Genomic DNA, 16,982 nt, shown 5'->3' with positions numbered 1-16,982 from the left:
CTCTCCCTCTCTTTTGCTGTCTCTCTCCCTCTCTTTTGCTGTCTCTCTCCACACTCTTTTGCTCTCTCTCTCTCCCCCTCTCTTTTGCTGGCTCTCTCTATCTCTGTTGCTCTCTCTCCCCCCTCTCTTATGCTCTCTCTTTCCCCCTCTCTTTTGCTCTCTCTCTCTACCCCCCCTCTTTTGCTCTCTGTCTCCTTTCTTTTGCTCTGTCTCCCCCTCTCTTTTGCTGTCTCTCTCCCTCTCTTTAGCTCGCTCTCCCCTCTCTCTTATGCTCTCTCTCTTTCCCCTCTCTCTCCCCCCTTTCTTTTGCTTTCTCTCTCCCACGCTTTCTTTTGCTCTCTCTTTCTCCTCTCTTTTGCTGTATCTCTCCCTCTCTTTTGCTCTCTGTTTCCCACCTCTTTTGCTCTCTCTCTCCCTTTCTTTTGCTCTCCCTCCCCCCTCTCTTTTGCTGTCTCTCTCCCTCTCTTTTGCTCTCTGTATCCCACCTATTTTGCTCTCTCTCTCCCCCCTTTCTTTTGCTCTCTCTCCCCCTCTATTTTGCGGTCTCTCTCCCTCTCCTTTGCTCTCTCTATCCTCCCTCTTTCGCTCTCTCTCTCTTCTCTCTTTCTCCTTTCTTTTGCTCTATCTCCCCCCTCTATTTTGCTGTCGCTCTCCCTCTCTTTAGCTGTTTCTCTTCCTCTTTTTAGCTGTCTCTCTCCCCCTCTCTTTTGCTCTCTCTCTCCCTCTCTTTTGCTCTCTCTTCCCTCCTTTCTTTTGCTCTCTCTCCCCTTTCTTTAGCTCTCTCTCCCCCCTCTCTTTTGCTCTCTCTATCCCCCACTATTTTGCTATCTCTATCCTCAACTCTTTTGAGCTCTGTATCTCTCTTCATGGCGCCCGACCGGCCCTGCCCTGGCCCCACCCTGGCCCCGTCGGTTCCACGCCCCGTCACGCTCGGCCGGCCCTGTCCACCTTTCGTCTGCCCCATCCAGCCCCGCCCGCATCACGCCCCACCTAGCCCCATCAAGCCTACCATTCTCCCAGAAGAGGATCCCAGATCAACAGATACCACCCAGGTCAGTCTGTTGAATTCCAGGTGTGTTTGTCCTCGTGCCGTCTCTACTGTGCATGACAGTTTCGGACAAACACACTTGGCCTTTTATATTATAGAATTCCCCAGTTTTGCATAACCAATACTGTTATATTAATACACTATTACCTCTGTGATTACCTTGTATTTAAGCCTCTGGAGACTGCCCCTTATCTCAGTGCTTTTTACAATCTTGCATTTCAGCCAGTCAGTGCTGGTTCTTATATAACCATTATCATTCTCACATAAACTAGCACTGTCTGGCTGTTGTGCAAGATTTAAAAAGCTAATAAAAGCATTGAGATAAGGAGCTACCATGCACCTCAATGTGTTTAGCTCCCACAAAGGGATAAGACACATAGCAGAAGTACCTCTAGGGACCCTCAAAGCATTGGAGGTCCTAAGCAGAAACTGCAGCTGACCCAACCACCAGCGCTAGCCACACTGTTGGGTTGTGTGATAAGAGCTGCTGACTGGATCAGTGGCAGTATCCTCTCTAGACCAACATTTTTCTTTGGGTCCTAAGCAGTACTTCTACTTTGCAGGGGTTAACGTAGAAGTGTAAGGTCTCTTGACTTACAATGATATGCTGTAAGGAATTAGAGCATGTATTTTTTTTAAACTATAATGGTCTTTTTAAAGCCAATTAGGAATCAATATGTAGCAGGGTAAGCGTTAAGAAGTCTGCAGTGTGCATTTCTGAGAATTAGAAGAGCCACAATTTTCAAAGCTAAATTACATGAAAAGAGGGCAATATAATGTATAGCTAAACATTTTATTTTAATATCTCAAGGTGTTTACTGTCATTTTAATGTCCCTTTAAAAGCTGCTGCAAGGTAGAATGCTGAGGCTGGAGCACCTGTCTTGTGTCTGAGACCTAGGTCCCTTTAATCCATGAAATCATTCTAATAGTGTCCTTATGATCTAACCTTCATCATATACACATTCACATTTCTATGCACTACCAAACCAGTGACAATTAAGATTTCTATCAATATCTCTTGACATCCATAAATGTCACAATGCTTACAGGATCAGAGAAATGTCAAACAAGGTAAAGCAGTCCTCAGATAATATAAAAACCAATTCATTTTACAAATTAACCTTTCTTGATCCTGGATATCAACTATATTTAAATTAACATGTAAGAAAAAGCAATTTTAAACAATATCAAGAAAATACAATTATAATTGTATAGAAAATAATTATTCAGGATGGATATAGATGTTCCATAAAAGCACAGATTGTTACTAATTAATGAAATATGTTTTATATTACATTATACAGGGCACCCTGCCTAGATTCAAGTGTGTCTGAATGACTGGAAGGTCTAACAGAGGGTGTAACCAGGTCGGGTTAATACCTCAGTATTTAGTGTTCTCTTACTTTGATATTCTCAGACTTACTGTGGCACAAAAGGGACCAAAAATTGTTACCAAATATTTGTTCCTTTCTGACTGCTACAATACATTTTGACTATAAAAATAAACTTTAAAGCCTTTTGTAAACCAAACATAGGACCTCAGTCTCACATAGCTACTCAGAGTGTACTAAGCTGTTTACTCCCTGAGTGACAATAAAATGTATATAAAGCCCTCTGGCTTGAATTAATTTGAGACAGGTGTGGTTAGCAGCAGTGCTTAATCCATTAGTTACCAGGGACAACTGACCTTTCTAAACGCCTGCTGATGTACCTCCCCTCCATCACATTTCCCCCTCTCCAGTGTAGCACCCACATGTTAAGCTGCCAATGCTATAAAGCCATGTACTCAACTATGCATCAATTTTAATTGGTCCCAATCTGTGATAAGAGTGAATGTCAACTCAGCAAATAATACCTGAAAGTCTCCATAGTATTTATTTTTATTTCGGGGTCCAGAGAACAATCTCCAGTGTTGTCCCCTACCAATACACAGACCTTTGTATCTTTCCATGGTTTAAGAAGATTGATTTGAAAAGTGTATTATATTAATTTATGATGTTGACTAACCTTATAATTCACAGGGCCTAACTTTTCTACAACTTTGTAGGAATGTTGTCAATGGTACAAAGGTTTACTTTTAGCTTTTGGAACTAATACCATCACTCTGTCTCATGGCTGAAACTTTATTGTTGTATTTTGGTCATAGATAATCTTTTGAGCATTCAGCACTTTTTTGCCATTTGCTGAGAAACTATGGGATCAACATGCGCTATATGCTCCTGCATCTAATCAATGTATTGAACTACACTGATTCCTAAGAAACCCTGCTCTTCACAAACTTGTTTGAGTACACCTAGCATGCCCTAAAGATGTCTACCATGTCTACCCTATTGGACTCTGAGGGATATTGTCAATTGCAAAAAGTAAATATGGAAGAAGCAAATCCCAGTCCACTGACCACCTTTCTTAACATTGTCTTAAGGGTATTTTAAACAAGTGGCATCATTTATTAATTAATCAGAAACATTAAAACGTTTAATGTTTAACATTTGTACATTTAGCCACCAATCAGCAAGCGCTACCCAGGTACTGAACCAAAAATGGGCCGGCTCCTATGCTTACATTCCTGCTTTTTCAAATAAAGATAGCAAGAGAATGAAGAAAAATGTATAATAGGAGTAAATTAAAATGTGCTTAAAACTGCATGCTCTATCTGAATCATGAAAGAAAAAATGTTTTGTGTCCCTTTAAAACTTTGGGGACATGATTGTTTTCTGGTTGGCATAAAGAGTAGCACACTTGTCAGTCTAGGGGTAGTCATTGTTCAATATTCAGTGTTTGAACTCACTAAGGGCTAGATAACAAGTGAGGAGCAAACTGTTTTGCACTAGCGCAATCGTGTTTGTGCAACCCATTTTCATTTTGTTGATGTTACAAGTGGAGCGAAATCGCATTTGCACTAGCGCAATCACCCTCATCTCAGAGCTGTGGTTAACTGTTTTCCGAAAAAAAGTTGCATAAAACACTTTAAAAATACTATCTAATAAAGATTATTAAAAAAAAAATTATTGCACAAAAAAGTTATAAGGTTATAAGGGCTCAAAGATAGGAGATCTCGGGTGATAGAAGAAAAAAAGGAATTTACCATTGAGACACATACAGTACATATATACTGTATGTCTAAAGATGAATATGTATGTGTATATATATATATATATATATATATATATATACAGTATATATATATATATGTTTATATATGTGTACATATATATTCATGTATTTATATGTGTATATAAGTATTTACAGTCATATATACTGTACACATGTAAAAACATGAATATATATATAAACATATATATATATATATATATAAGTGCATTATAGCCCTTTGTCATTAAGCAGATAGAAACATGATAAAACATATTTATGCAATATTCATATTTAAAAAATATTTTACTATGTTTACTATAAATATTTCACATTTGATAATGCGAATATGCTATGTTGCATGCGCAATGGGTGTTTCTTTTTTTCTCAAGAATTTTTTTTTCTCCATTGATCTCTATGGGGGAACACATGCACGCGCATGCGAAAACTTAAGTTAGTTTTTTTGCGCTTATCGGGTTAACGCTAGCGCAAAATAATGTTTTTTTGGAACTTGTAATACGAACGCAACCCAAAAAGAGCAAAAATGAAAATGGAGTTTTCGCTTATGCAAAAAAAAAATACTGCGCCACTTGTAATCTAGCCCTAAGTTCGTGTATCACTTTTTTGAGTTCGCCATTTTTTTTGTCTCATGTAGAGATGCAGATTAACACTTTCTATATAGTTGGTTATGTGGTTTGAAAGCTGCATATTGCACAAATATTGTGTCAATCTTTATTTAGCATTAAGTGTGCTGATACTGTATAATTACATTACATTAGTGTTTTATTGTGTATGCCTTCCTTGTTAGTCTCTAATAATATTGGGTGTATGCTATTTGTGTAGCTTAAGCTCATTTTCTAAAGCTACACATCACTTGCTACCCATGTTTTCATCTTGGCAACATATATTATGTCACCAATAGTTCTGTACTGGATTGGAGATTATAAATCTTTAAGGATCTGAAGATTCAGATTATATAAGGCAGTACAGCCATTTTTAACAAATCAGATGATATATTAAAAGTTGGACTGGTCTATACTTTCTTTCTCTTCTTTTTTATTTGTGCTACCTTTTTTACCCAGACGTTTATACCAGTTGTTACATTTTATGTCCCTGTATTGTGACATAGCAAGCATTGGAATTTTATGATATTCGTATAATATAACATATATATGCAGGGTCCAAGAGTTGCCCTTACATGATTTGCCCTATACTAATACCACCTTAATTCAAGTTTATATTTGGGGGCCGATTTAACAAACCGTCAACCGGCCCCGATGCATCTGTTTCCTCGCAAGCCTTCAGGATCATGTCAGGATCTATGTCCGCCAGACATTGATAAATCGGCTCCATAATGTGGTCAACAAGTGGCCATGTTTTTTTAATTTGGGAGGTAAGCTTTTTTTTTTAACTAATGTTTCTATCCCTCAAGGGGTTATTTGTTTATTTCAGTTAGTTTTCACAAATTATTATTCCTTGTGATATTATTTGGTTGGCCTATTGGGGCTTCTTGATAAAGTGTTTCTTTTGTTTTAAATGACTGCACTGTTTATTATTTTGTATTTTACCTCAGAAAAATTATAAATTTAAAAAATGGTGGTTTTGCAAAAATTAGCGCCTAGATTTAGAGTTCTGCGTTAGCCGTCAAAACCAGCGTTAGGGGCTCCTAACGCTGGTTTTGGCCGCCTGCTGGTATTTAGAGTCAGTCAGGAAAGGGTCTAACCCTCACTTTGCAGCCGCGACTTTTCTATACCGCAGATCCCCCTACGCCATTTGCGTATCCTATCTTTTCAATGGGATCTTTCTAACGCCGGTAGAGTCTTGGCTGAAGTGAGCGTTAGAAATCTAACGACAAGACTCCAGCCGCAGAGAAAAGCCAGGAGTTAAGATCTTTCTGGGCTAACACCGGTTCATAAAGCTCTTAACTACTGTGCTCTAAAGTACACTAACACCCATAAACTACCTATGCACCCCTATGCACCATTAAACCGAGGCCCCCCCACCTCGCCGCCACTCTAATACATTTTATTAACCCCTAATCTGCCGACCGCACATCGCCACAACCAACGTTATCCCTATGTACCCCTAATCTGCTGCCCCTAACACCGCCGACCCCTATATTATATTTATTAACCCCTAATCTGCCGCCCCAACCTCGCCGCCACCTACCTACAATTATTAACCCCTAATCTGCCGACCGGACCTCACCGCTACTATAATAAAGTTATTAACCCCTAATCCGCCTCCCTCTCGCCTCAATAACCCTATAATAAATAGTATTAACCCCTAATCTGCCCTCCCTAACATCACCGACACCTAACTCCAAGTATTAACCCCTAATCTGCCGACCGGACCTCACCGCTACTCTAATAAATGTATTAACCCCTAAAGTTAAGTCTAACCCTAACACTAACACCCCCCCTAAATTAAATATAATTTAAATCTAACGAAATAAATTATTTCTTATTAAATAAATTATTCCTATTTAAAGCTAAATACTTACCTGTAAAATAAACCCTAATATAGCTACAATATAAATTATAATTATATTGTAGCTATTTTAGGATTAATATTTATTTTACAGGCAACTTTGTATTTATTTTAACCAAGTACAATAGCTATTAAATAGTTAAGAACTATTTAATAGTTACCTAGTTAAAATAATTACAAAATTACCTGTAAAATAAATCCTAACCTAAGTTACAATTAAACAATAAGCCCCTGAAGATCTCCCTACCTTATCTTCACCACGCCGGGTATCACCGATCCGTCCAGAAGAGGCTCTGAAGTCATCATCCAAGCCCAAGCGGGGGCTGAAGAGGTCCATCATCGGGCTGAAGAGGTCCATCATCCAGCTGAAGTCTTGATCCAAGCGGGGGCTGAAGAGATCCATAATCCGGCTGAAGTCTTCTATCAAGCGGCATCTTCAATCTTCTTTCTTCCGGATCCATCTTCATCCCGCCGACACGGGACATCCATCCCTGCCGATGACTTCCCGACGAATGACGGTTCCTTTAAGGGACGTCATCCAAGATGGCGTCCCTCGAATTCCAATTGGCTGATAGGATTCTATTAGCCAATCGGAATTAAGGTAGGATGATGGACTTTTTCAGCCCGATGATGGACCTCTTCAGCCAGGGCCGGATTTCCCATTAGGCACAGTAGGCATGTGCCTACAGGCGCCTTGCAGTGAGGGGCGCCTGCCTGTCAATAATAAAAAAAAAAAAAAAAAAAAAAAAAATTTTTTTTTTTTTTTTTTTTTTTTTTTATGAGGGCATTTATTTTAGTAAGAATTGTGCTGCCAGGTGCCTACAAAGTCGAGTGTTTCATTGGGAATATGTTACAGCAGTTGAGGGAGCCATGAAGGAGAGAGGGGCAAAGATTAAAACTAAACCCCTCCCATTGAATTTCTAAATTCTAATTTTAAACACATTTGTTGACCCCTGGATTACATATAATCTACAACATTCCATGTTTTCCTTTGAGAGCAACATCATATGATATTTATATTTCAGAACAAAATAAATGTAACATCTGTGTGTGTTTGTACCAAAAATATCAGAGTTTACAAGATTTTTTTCCCTACATTTTATATTTTCTTCCACTGGCTGCACAGGTTGTTGATGGTGATGAGCTTGCATGCTGCTAGTTTTAATATTGCTATTGTTTACACAAAACTGTGTTTGACTCCAACAAAATGTTAAGCACATAGTCAAAGTCATCTCCAGAAAAGCAATACACTAATGGCTTGTCAATAAACATGTCCTATGAGCCCATCTGGGTCTGCACAGATGTGTATTGCTGTCTCAGAACTGACATTGACTATGTGTTTAACTCTTTTGCAAGAGGCTAACACACTTCTCTGCAAGCACTAGTGCAATAATAAAATGCCCAGCAAACTGTCACATTTGATGTCCCTTTAAATAGGGTTTTCTTTAGAATATTTTGCATTAAAAGTTTAACATGATTTGTTTTTGTTATACATAATAGAAATTGTATGGCCATTTGAGTCAAGTGAATATTGATTTTTGGTGTAGCTTCCATTACAACAAATATTGCAATTGGTGTGTGTATTTGTGTATCTCCATAAAAGGGAAAATGTAATTTTACATCTAATATTTATTTTTAGTTGTCCTAAATAATAATAAAAAAAAGACCTCATTTTTTCCACTTTTTTCTAGGGGGGGTGGGGGGGTGGGGGGGGCGCTTCAGGTTTTTGTGCCTACAGGCACCTGAGATGTAAATCCGGCCCTGTCTTCAGCCCCCGCTTGGGATTGGATGAAGACTTCGGAGCCTCTTCTGGACGGATTGGTGATATCCGGCTTGGTGAAGATAAGGTAGGGAGATCTTCATGGGCTTAGTGTTAGGTTTATTTAAGGGGGGTTTGGGTTAGATTAGGGGTATGTGGGTGGTGGGTTGTAATGTTGGGGGGGTATTGTATGTTTTTTTTACAGGCAAAAGAGCAGAATTCTTTGGGGCATGCCCCGCAAAAGGCCCTTTTAAGGGCTGGTAAGGTAAAAGAGCTTTTCAATTTTTATTTTAGAATAGGGTAGGGCATTTTTTTTTATTTTGGGGGGCTTTGTTATTTTATTAGGGGGCTTAGAGTAGGTGTAATTAGCTTAAAATTGTTGTAATATTTTTATAATGTTTGTAAATGATTTTTTTATTTTTTTGTAACTTAGCTTTTTTTATTTTTGGTACTTTAGTTTGTTTATTTAATTGTATTTATTTGTAGGTATTTGTATGTAATTAATTTATTGATAGTGTAGTGTTAGGTTTAATTGTAGATAATTGTAGGTATTTTATTTAATTAATTTATTGATAGTGTAGTGTTAGGTTTAATTGTAACTTAGGTTAGGATTTATTTTACAGGTAATTTTGTAATTATTTTAACTAGGTAACTATTAAATAGTTCTTAACTATTTAATAGCTATTGTACCTGGTTAAAATAAATACAAAGTTGCCTGTAAAATAAATATAAATCCTAAAATAGCTACAATATAATTATAATTTATATTGTAGCTATATTAGGGTTTATTTTACAGGTAAGTATTTAGCTTTAAATAGGAATAATTTATTTAATAAGAAATAATTTATTTTGTTAGATAAAAATTATATTTAAATTAGGGGGGTGTTAGTGTTAGGGTTAGACTTAGCTTTAGGGGTTAATAAATTTATTAGAGTAGCGGTGAGGTCCGGTCGGCAGATTAGGGGTTAATACTTGAAGTTAGGTGTCGGTGATGTTAGGGGAGGGCAGATTAGGGGTTAATACTATTTATTATAGGGTTATTGAGGTGGGAGTGAGGCGGATTAGGGGTTAATAACTTTATTATAGTAGCGGTGAGGTCCGGTCAGCAGATTAGGGGTTAATAAATATTATGTAGGGGTCGGCGGTGTTAGGGGCAGCAGATTAGGGGTACATAGGGATAATGTAGGTTGCGGCGGTGTACGGAGCGGCAGATTAGGGGTTAATAGTATAATGCAGGTGTCAGCGATAGCGGGGGCGGCAGATTAGGGGTTAATAAGTGTAAGGTTAGGGGTGTTTAGACTCGGGGTACATGTTAGGGTGTTAGGTGCAGATTTAGGAAGTGTTTCCCCATAGGAAACAATGGGGCTGCGTTAGGAGCTGAACGCTGCTTTTTTGCAAGTGTTAGGTTTTTTTTCAGCTCAAACGGCCCCATTGTTTCCTATGGGGAAATCGTGCACGAGCACGTTTTTGAAGCTGGCCGCGTCCGTAAGCACCGCTGGTATTTAGAGTTGCAGTGGCGGTAAATTATGCTCTATGATCCCTTTTTGGAGCCTAACGCAGCCCTTCTGTGAACTCTAAATACCAGCGGTATTTAAAAGGTGCAGGGGAAAAAAAGCATGCGTAGCTAACGCACCCCTTTGGCCGCAGAACTCTAAATCTAGCCGCAGGAAAATTAAAAATGGTCAAGCAACAAACTTTACAATTATTGAACCACGTCAGATGGACTGATTTGTGTCCTTTTTATCTTTGCTTTACAAGCTCCATTTCTGACTACTGACTGTGGCGGTGTTAGCCTGTATTTTTACTATTGGTGTCAAATTGAATAAGTTGTTGTGGCTCCCCTTCATGTGAGTAGTACCAGCCAGAGGGGCACACTGTATAATGGTTTATTATTTGCTGTATTTACTATTGTATTGATCATTTCTATCACTTTACTATCACATTAGTTCTTTCAGACGTATTTTACGGTAAAAATAGGGGATTGCAGTAATAAATGTATACTGCAATATGGCCACATTTTCATTAATAAGACATTTTACTGGGAGATTAAATATTCAGTTTATTGATTCTTTAGTACAAAAGTAAGAAATATTTAAATAGTGGTCAAACAATTGAAAAAAAAAATGTATCAGAAAGCAAAACTATCGCCTAGATCACGAGTTTTGTCGGTAAGGCTGTGTGGTGCTAACGCTCCTTTTTTTCTTACCGCTCCCTTTAAACAACGCTAGTATTACGAGTTTTTTTCAAGCCGGCGTTAGCCTCAGAAAAGTGAGCGTTGAGCAAAATTTAGCTCCACATCTCACCTCGATACCAGCGTTGCTTACGGTAGCGGTAAGCTGGCGAAACGTGCTCGTGCACAATTTCCCCATAGGAAACAATGGGGCTGAGATGGCTGAGAAAAAACCTAACACCTGCAAAAAAGCAGCGTTCAGCTCCTAACGCAGCCGCATTGTTTCCTATGGGAAAATGAAATTTATGTCTGCACCTAACACCCTAACATGAACCTCGAGTCTAAGCACCCCTAACCTTACACTTATTAACCCCTAATCTGCCGCCCCCGACATCGTCGCCACCTACATTATACTATTAACCCCTAATCTGCCGCTCCGGACACCGCCGCCACCTACATTATCCCTATGAACCCCTAATCTGCTGCCCCCAACATCGCCGACACCTACATTATCCCTATGAACCCCTAATCTGCTGCCCCCAACATCGCCGACACCTACATTATAGTTATTAACCCCTAATCTGCCCCCCCAACGTCACCACAACTATATTAAATTAATTAACCCCTAATCTGCTGCCGCCAACGTCGCCACAACTATAATAAATTTATTAATCCCTAAACCTAAGTCTAACCCTAACCCTAACACCCCCCTAACTTAAATATAATTTAAATACATCTAAATAATTTGGTTTATTTAATTTATTGTAATTAATTGTAGGTAGTTTAGGTAATTAGTTTAATGATAGTGTAGTGTTAGGTGTAATTGTAACTTAGGTTAGGATTTATTTTACAGGTAATTTTGTACTTATTTTAACTAGGTAGCTATTAAATAGTTAATAACTATTTAATAACTATTGTACCTAGTTAAAATAAATACAAAGTTGCCTGTAAAATAAAAATAAATCATAAGCTAGCTACAATGTAACTATTAGTTATATTGTAGCTATCTTATGGTTTATTTTATCGGTAAGTATTTATTTTTAATTAGGAATAATTTATTTAATTTTAGTTATTTTATTTAGATGTATTTAAATTATATTTAAGTTAGGGGGGGTTAGGGTTAGGTTTATACTTAGGTTTAGGGGTTAATACCTTTAATATAGTAGCGGCGATGTTAGTGCAGGCAGATTAGGGGTTAATACAATTTAACTAGTGTTTTTGCAAGGTGGGAGTGTGGCGGTTTAGGGGGTTAAAACATTTATTAAAGTGGCGGCAATGTCCGGTCGGCAGATTAGGGGTTAATAATTGTAGGCAGGTGGCAGCGACATTGGGGCGGCAGATTAGGGGTTAATAAATGTAAGTAGGTTTCTGTGATGTTAGTGCAGGCAGATTAGGGGTTAATACAATTTAACTAGTGTTTGCGAGGCGGGAGTGCGGCGGTTTTGGGGGTTTAGGGGGTTAATACATTTATTAAAGTGGCGGCGATGTCCAGTCGGCAGATTAGGGGTTAATAATTGTAGGCAGGTGGCGGCAACGTTGGGGGCGGCAGATTAGGGGTTAATAAACATAATGTAGGTGTCGGCGATGTTAGGGGCAGCAGATTAGGGGTTCATAGGTATAATGTAGGTGGCGGCGATGTCCAGTCGGCAGATTATTGGTTAAAATAATTTATTATAGTGTTTGCGATGTGGGGGGGCCTCGGTTTAGGGGTTAATAGGTAGTTTATGGGTGTTAGTGTACTTTGTAGCACTGTAGTTAAGAGCTTTATGTTCCGGCGTTAGCCCATAAAACTCTTAACTACTGACTTTTAAATGTGGTAGGAGTCTTGGAGGTAGAGGCTGTACAGCTCACTTCTTGCAAGACTCGTAATACCAGCGTTAGGCAAATCCCATAGAAAAGATAGGATACGCAATTGACGTAAGGGGATTTGCGGTAGCCTCGAGTCACGTAAGAAAAGTGAGAGGTACACCTGTACCTGCCTGACTCGTAATACCAGCGGGCGTTAAAAGCAGCGTTGGGACCTCTCAACGCTGCTTTTTAAGGCTAACGCCAAACTCTTAATCTAGGCATATATCTGTATCATTCCCCATATTAACAGAATTATTTATGGTGCTTTCTGTGTCTAGCAAAACATAATGAGGAGTGTAAGTGGCACTATGGGATGCCAATAGTTTGTTGCTGTGATGTAGTTCTGGTTAATTGATTAATTACAATATCAGAGCTCTGAGCCATCTTACATTTTGCAGGACTGCCATAGGTTGGAATCTCTGTCCTGCTGTCCTTTCTTCAACTTACTGTACCTTATTTGTGTCTCAGCTCACTATGGGAAACCTGGGACTATCTAAGCCTGCCCACAGACTTCACTCTGCTCCTAAATTGCAAGTTATGCCCAAGGATTGCCCTACAGACCCTCTAATGCTGGGCATGGAGGTTTCACTAACGCTAACCACAGACCTAAAACAAACACCCTGACCACAACCTTCTGGCTCTTGACTTAAATTTCAGGATGTTGTGAGTTATGCCGTTTACCTACCTTTAACACAAGTAGTAAAGAAGTAAGGTATTAAAAAACAAACACTCAGTAAAAGGCAATTCATGGTTTGTGTCTATGTTTATAAGAGAGGTGGGAAAGCAGATAATTCCCTTTGATTCAGTTAAGGGCAGTGTTAAAAAAATAGACCTCAATAATGCCTAACTCAAAACAGACATATTCTAAATGTGCCATTTATTTTGTCAGTCAAACCTCTAGCTCGTGCACAAACAATAGCACTCCACTTGCAACTTAGCCCTAAATTGGAATAGGTAGCTAGAGGCCATCAGGAAGTAACTGTTGCAGTTTTCCAAGAGCACAGCACAGTAAACAACCAAGTAAATAAACAAGTATTGAGGCAGTAAATCTATATTAAAGGGATACGCAAGTCAAAATAAATGTTTTATGATTCAGACAGAGCTTGCAGTTTTAAGACACTTTCCAATTTACTTCCATTATAAAATTTTGCAGTCTTTTTATATACACACTTTTGGGGGAACAAAATCCTACTGAGCATGTATACTAGTCTTTTATTGGCTGATGTCTGTCACATGATACAGGGGGCCAGAATATTCAAGACAAAAATACATTTGTCAGAAATTCAGAGTAGGTATTAAATCATTGTCTTTTTATTATGCACTTGTTAATTATGTAATTCTACTGCATTGAGTGGTTCTTTAATTTCAGCAGGCAGGGTCAGGTACTCATGCTGCCAAAGTTTAAACATGACACTAACAATAAGCACAATTAATTAATAATGCAAAAGTCATAAAACGGCCGCAAAAAATAAAGCAGTTACTAGAAGTCAGGCAAGAGAAGGATTATACACGGAGCAAACAGGTATTTAAAGAATCTTGATCTAAAGTCAAGAGGCAGTAGGAGGTTATACACAGAAGACAGCAGGAATGTTCATATAGCAGAGATCTTGGTAACACTGCTAGAGCATTGAAATGAAAAAGAGCAATTTTTTTACATTCCAATAAAATCAAGCATCTTATTTTCACAGTACAATGTCCCTTTATTTAAAAGTTATTTTACATTTATTTTGAAACTAGCAAGTACAATAAAAGGACCACATAGCGTAGCAAATATATATATATAAAAAAAATAATCCTTTAGACAGAAAAAAAGTGCTAAGCTAAATAAAATAATTTTTTTAAAATTACAAAAAATGAAATTTACCTTTTTTTGGAATTTTGATCCTTGTTTTCCAAGTCTCCCTCAGTGTCAGTCAAGCAACTCCCAATATAGAACTTAATGCAGTGACCACATAACTTCCCCCATTCATGCACAGAGATTGTCAGTGATGTCATATATCCACAACTCCTAAAAATATATTTGAATTTTTAGCACATAAATATGGTTAATTTATAATTTAAATGTTGGTAACTGTATAGCATACAAATAAATGTCTATATTCATTTAAGGAAATAACACAGAAAGAAACACGACCAATCCAAGAGAATGGTCTTTTTACAAAATGATAGAATATGGCAATGTGGTGTCTCTGAATGTACTATATTTACTTATTAAACATTTACCACACCTTAGACAAGCATATAAAAAAAGGCATCCCAGCTGCGATTAAAGTTTATTTTGTTCCCATTATAAAAACAGCAGACATGTGAAGGTATGTTTAATGTTTTCTAAAAATGAAAATGACTCATTGTAGTTACATAAAAAAAACATAAATAGCTACAGAGACATAAAAGTCCAGCAAAAGAAAATGCCCTAATTAAAGCATTGCTTTACTGGGACCTACTAGCAGGGCCGTCTGACTGGACCCTGGGCAAACATTTTCTTGGGCCCCCCATGCAATTTCGCTCTCCACCTCAACATCCCAAAAAACAACTAAATCAATTTATTTTATAATGTTTTTTAAATGATTAGCCCAGCAGTGGATCATCCACTACTGGGCAAATCATAAAAAAAAAAAAAAAAGAATTAATTTAATCTGTAATCTGTACTGTGGCCAATATTAAAAATACAAAGTATGTGTGCACTGTGCAGTATACTGAGGTGTGTCTTACCTGTAAGGGGGAATCCTGACATTTGGGGAGAACAAGATTAGCTATGGATCATCTAATCAATCAAGCTGATGCTTTTGAATGTGATTCTGGTGTGAGGTTAGCTGAGTAAAGAGATTTAGGGGTGGTTAAAGAGATTTAGGGCAGTCAACAGGAGCAAAGCAAGGTAAAGACTGAGGACGAAGCATGCAGGTGCAGACAAATATAAGTTTACTGACTGGAACAGCAGAACTACTATGGGAAGCTGTAAAATCTGAGACAGAGAGAAAAAATCTATAAAAATAAACCTTACCTTAATGTGTGAAGTATCAGCATGACATTTTACATCAACCACAGAAGCACATGTCACTTCTCTGCTAGGAACAAGTTCCCTCTCACCCTGCACTATACGATGCTGCATGGGGAGGGGCGTGTGTGCTGTCACTTATTCTTCCCATTGCCACCTTTCTACAAAGCACTGTTCCCCTAACAAACTTCAGTTAGTTGATCTGAGGGCCACAGCAGAAAGAACAGGGCTAAGGGGACAAGCAGACTGGATTCTGTCTTTCCAAGGCTGCATGGATACAGTGTAACATGAGTCACACAGCCTCAAGACTGAAGACAGCAGTGTGTGCAGCTGTACAGATGCTCAAATCCTCATGTGCCTGCCACTCCAGCTTCCTGCTGCTTGCGCCTACAGTAAGCCCTACCCTGAACAATCCCCACCACTAGAGCAGTTACCTGGTAACAGTGGTAACCCCAGAAGGACCTTTTCTGATGCAGTGGGATTGGCTGGATGCCGAGTTAGGTCTTAGCATTCAGTGCTGCACAGTGCATACCTAAAACATCCCATGGCACTAGCTTGGCATGTCACATGACACCGGCACGGTCTGGCAAAAATTTCTCACAAATAAATATAAGCAGATAACTTTTGACTGTGACAGTATTAGGACTGACTGTGTGTGCCCCCCATGTCACATGACATCAGCAGTCTGGCATGAACCAAAAAAAATATTTTTTTTTACCTTTTTTTTTTTTTTGGATTCTTTGGCCCCACATCAAAGACTGGGCCCTGGGCAGCTGCCCCTTTTGCCCTGTGTTAAATACGGCCCTGCCTACTAGTGAGTGAGAATTACAATAGGTATATGTGCAGCCACCAATAATCAGCTAGTTCCTGGAAGTGCTTTGCAGCTCCTGAGCCTACCTAGCTATGTGTTTCAACAAAGGATACCAAAAAACTAAATAAATTTGCTAATTACAGTAAATAAAAAAATATTTAAATTGAATGTCCTATCTGAACCATGAAAGTTTAATTTTGACATTTAATGGTGCAGCTGAAAATATCAAATCGTCTTTATTAAAAGAAGGGAGGTTGCTTTGGGTACTTTTCCTACATGTGTTTGCTGGTATTGTCATGCAACTTTATAATCTGATTCTCTTGTTGTAAATATGATCTGTTACACATGTGTCTGCTTAGTACAACCTGAGGCTGCATGAGGAATGGTAGACCCTAAGGGGTCCATGAACTAAGCAACGTAAGCTGCTTTTGAGCCCTTGTGGGTTTGCATATGCATTAGACATCTGCTTCTTACACTCTCTGGTACCTCTGAGGTAGCAAATTTAAATCACTCCAAACACACTTGCTAAGGGTGATTGACAGGCCCTTCTCTCATGCAATTGATTGGTTGGGCAAGAGAAGGGGGAGACATTATACACTCAAGTGAGTGTACAATGGTATATTCGGGCAGCGGGTGTACAGGGTCCGCTGCCCATTTGTTGTGAAGCCATGTGCACAGGTTCTCAAATTAGTTCATGGGGCCCTAAGAGATATATTTGTAGTAATCATGCTTCATAATATAAAGCAGAGCTGTCAATACTTTAATGAGAC

The 16,982-nt window shown here is 38.6% G+C and overlaps 1 protein-coding gene across 1 annotated transcript in view; it reads right to left on the bottom strand.

Annotated features, from left to right (window-relative positions):
• CRACR2A (calcium release activated channel regulator 2A) overlaps nucleotides 1-16,982 on the bottom strand; it is a 499,417-nt gene that overhangs the window by 373,402 nt on the left and 109,033 nt on the right. The window contains exon 2 of the mRNA XM_053718747.1: nucleotides 14,271-14,414. The gene's annotated coding sequence lies outside the window, so the exon portion shown is untranslated. The remainder of the gene's footprint in view (nucleotides 1-14,270; nucleotides 14,415-16,982) is intronic.

Source organism: Bombina bombina, chromosome 6 (genome assembly GCF_027579735.1).
Source record: "Bombina bombina isolate aBomBom1 chromosome 6, aBomBom1.pri, whole genome shotgun sequence".
NCBI classification, from domain to species: Eukaryota; Metazoa; Chordata; class Amphibia; order Anura; family Bombinatoridae; genus Bombina; species Bombina bombina.
Note: the sequence above shows the minus strand (reverse complement) of the source record. Positions and strands in the feature narration are given on the sequence as shown.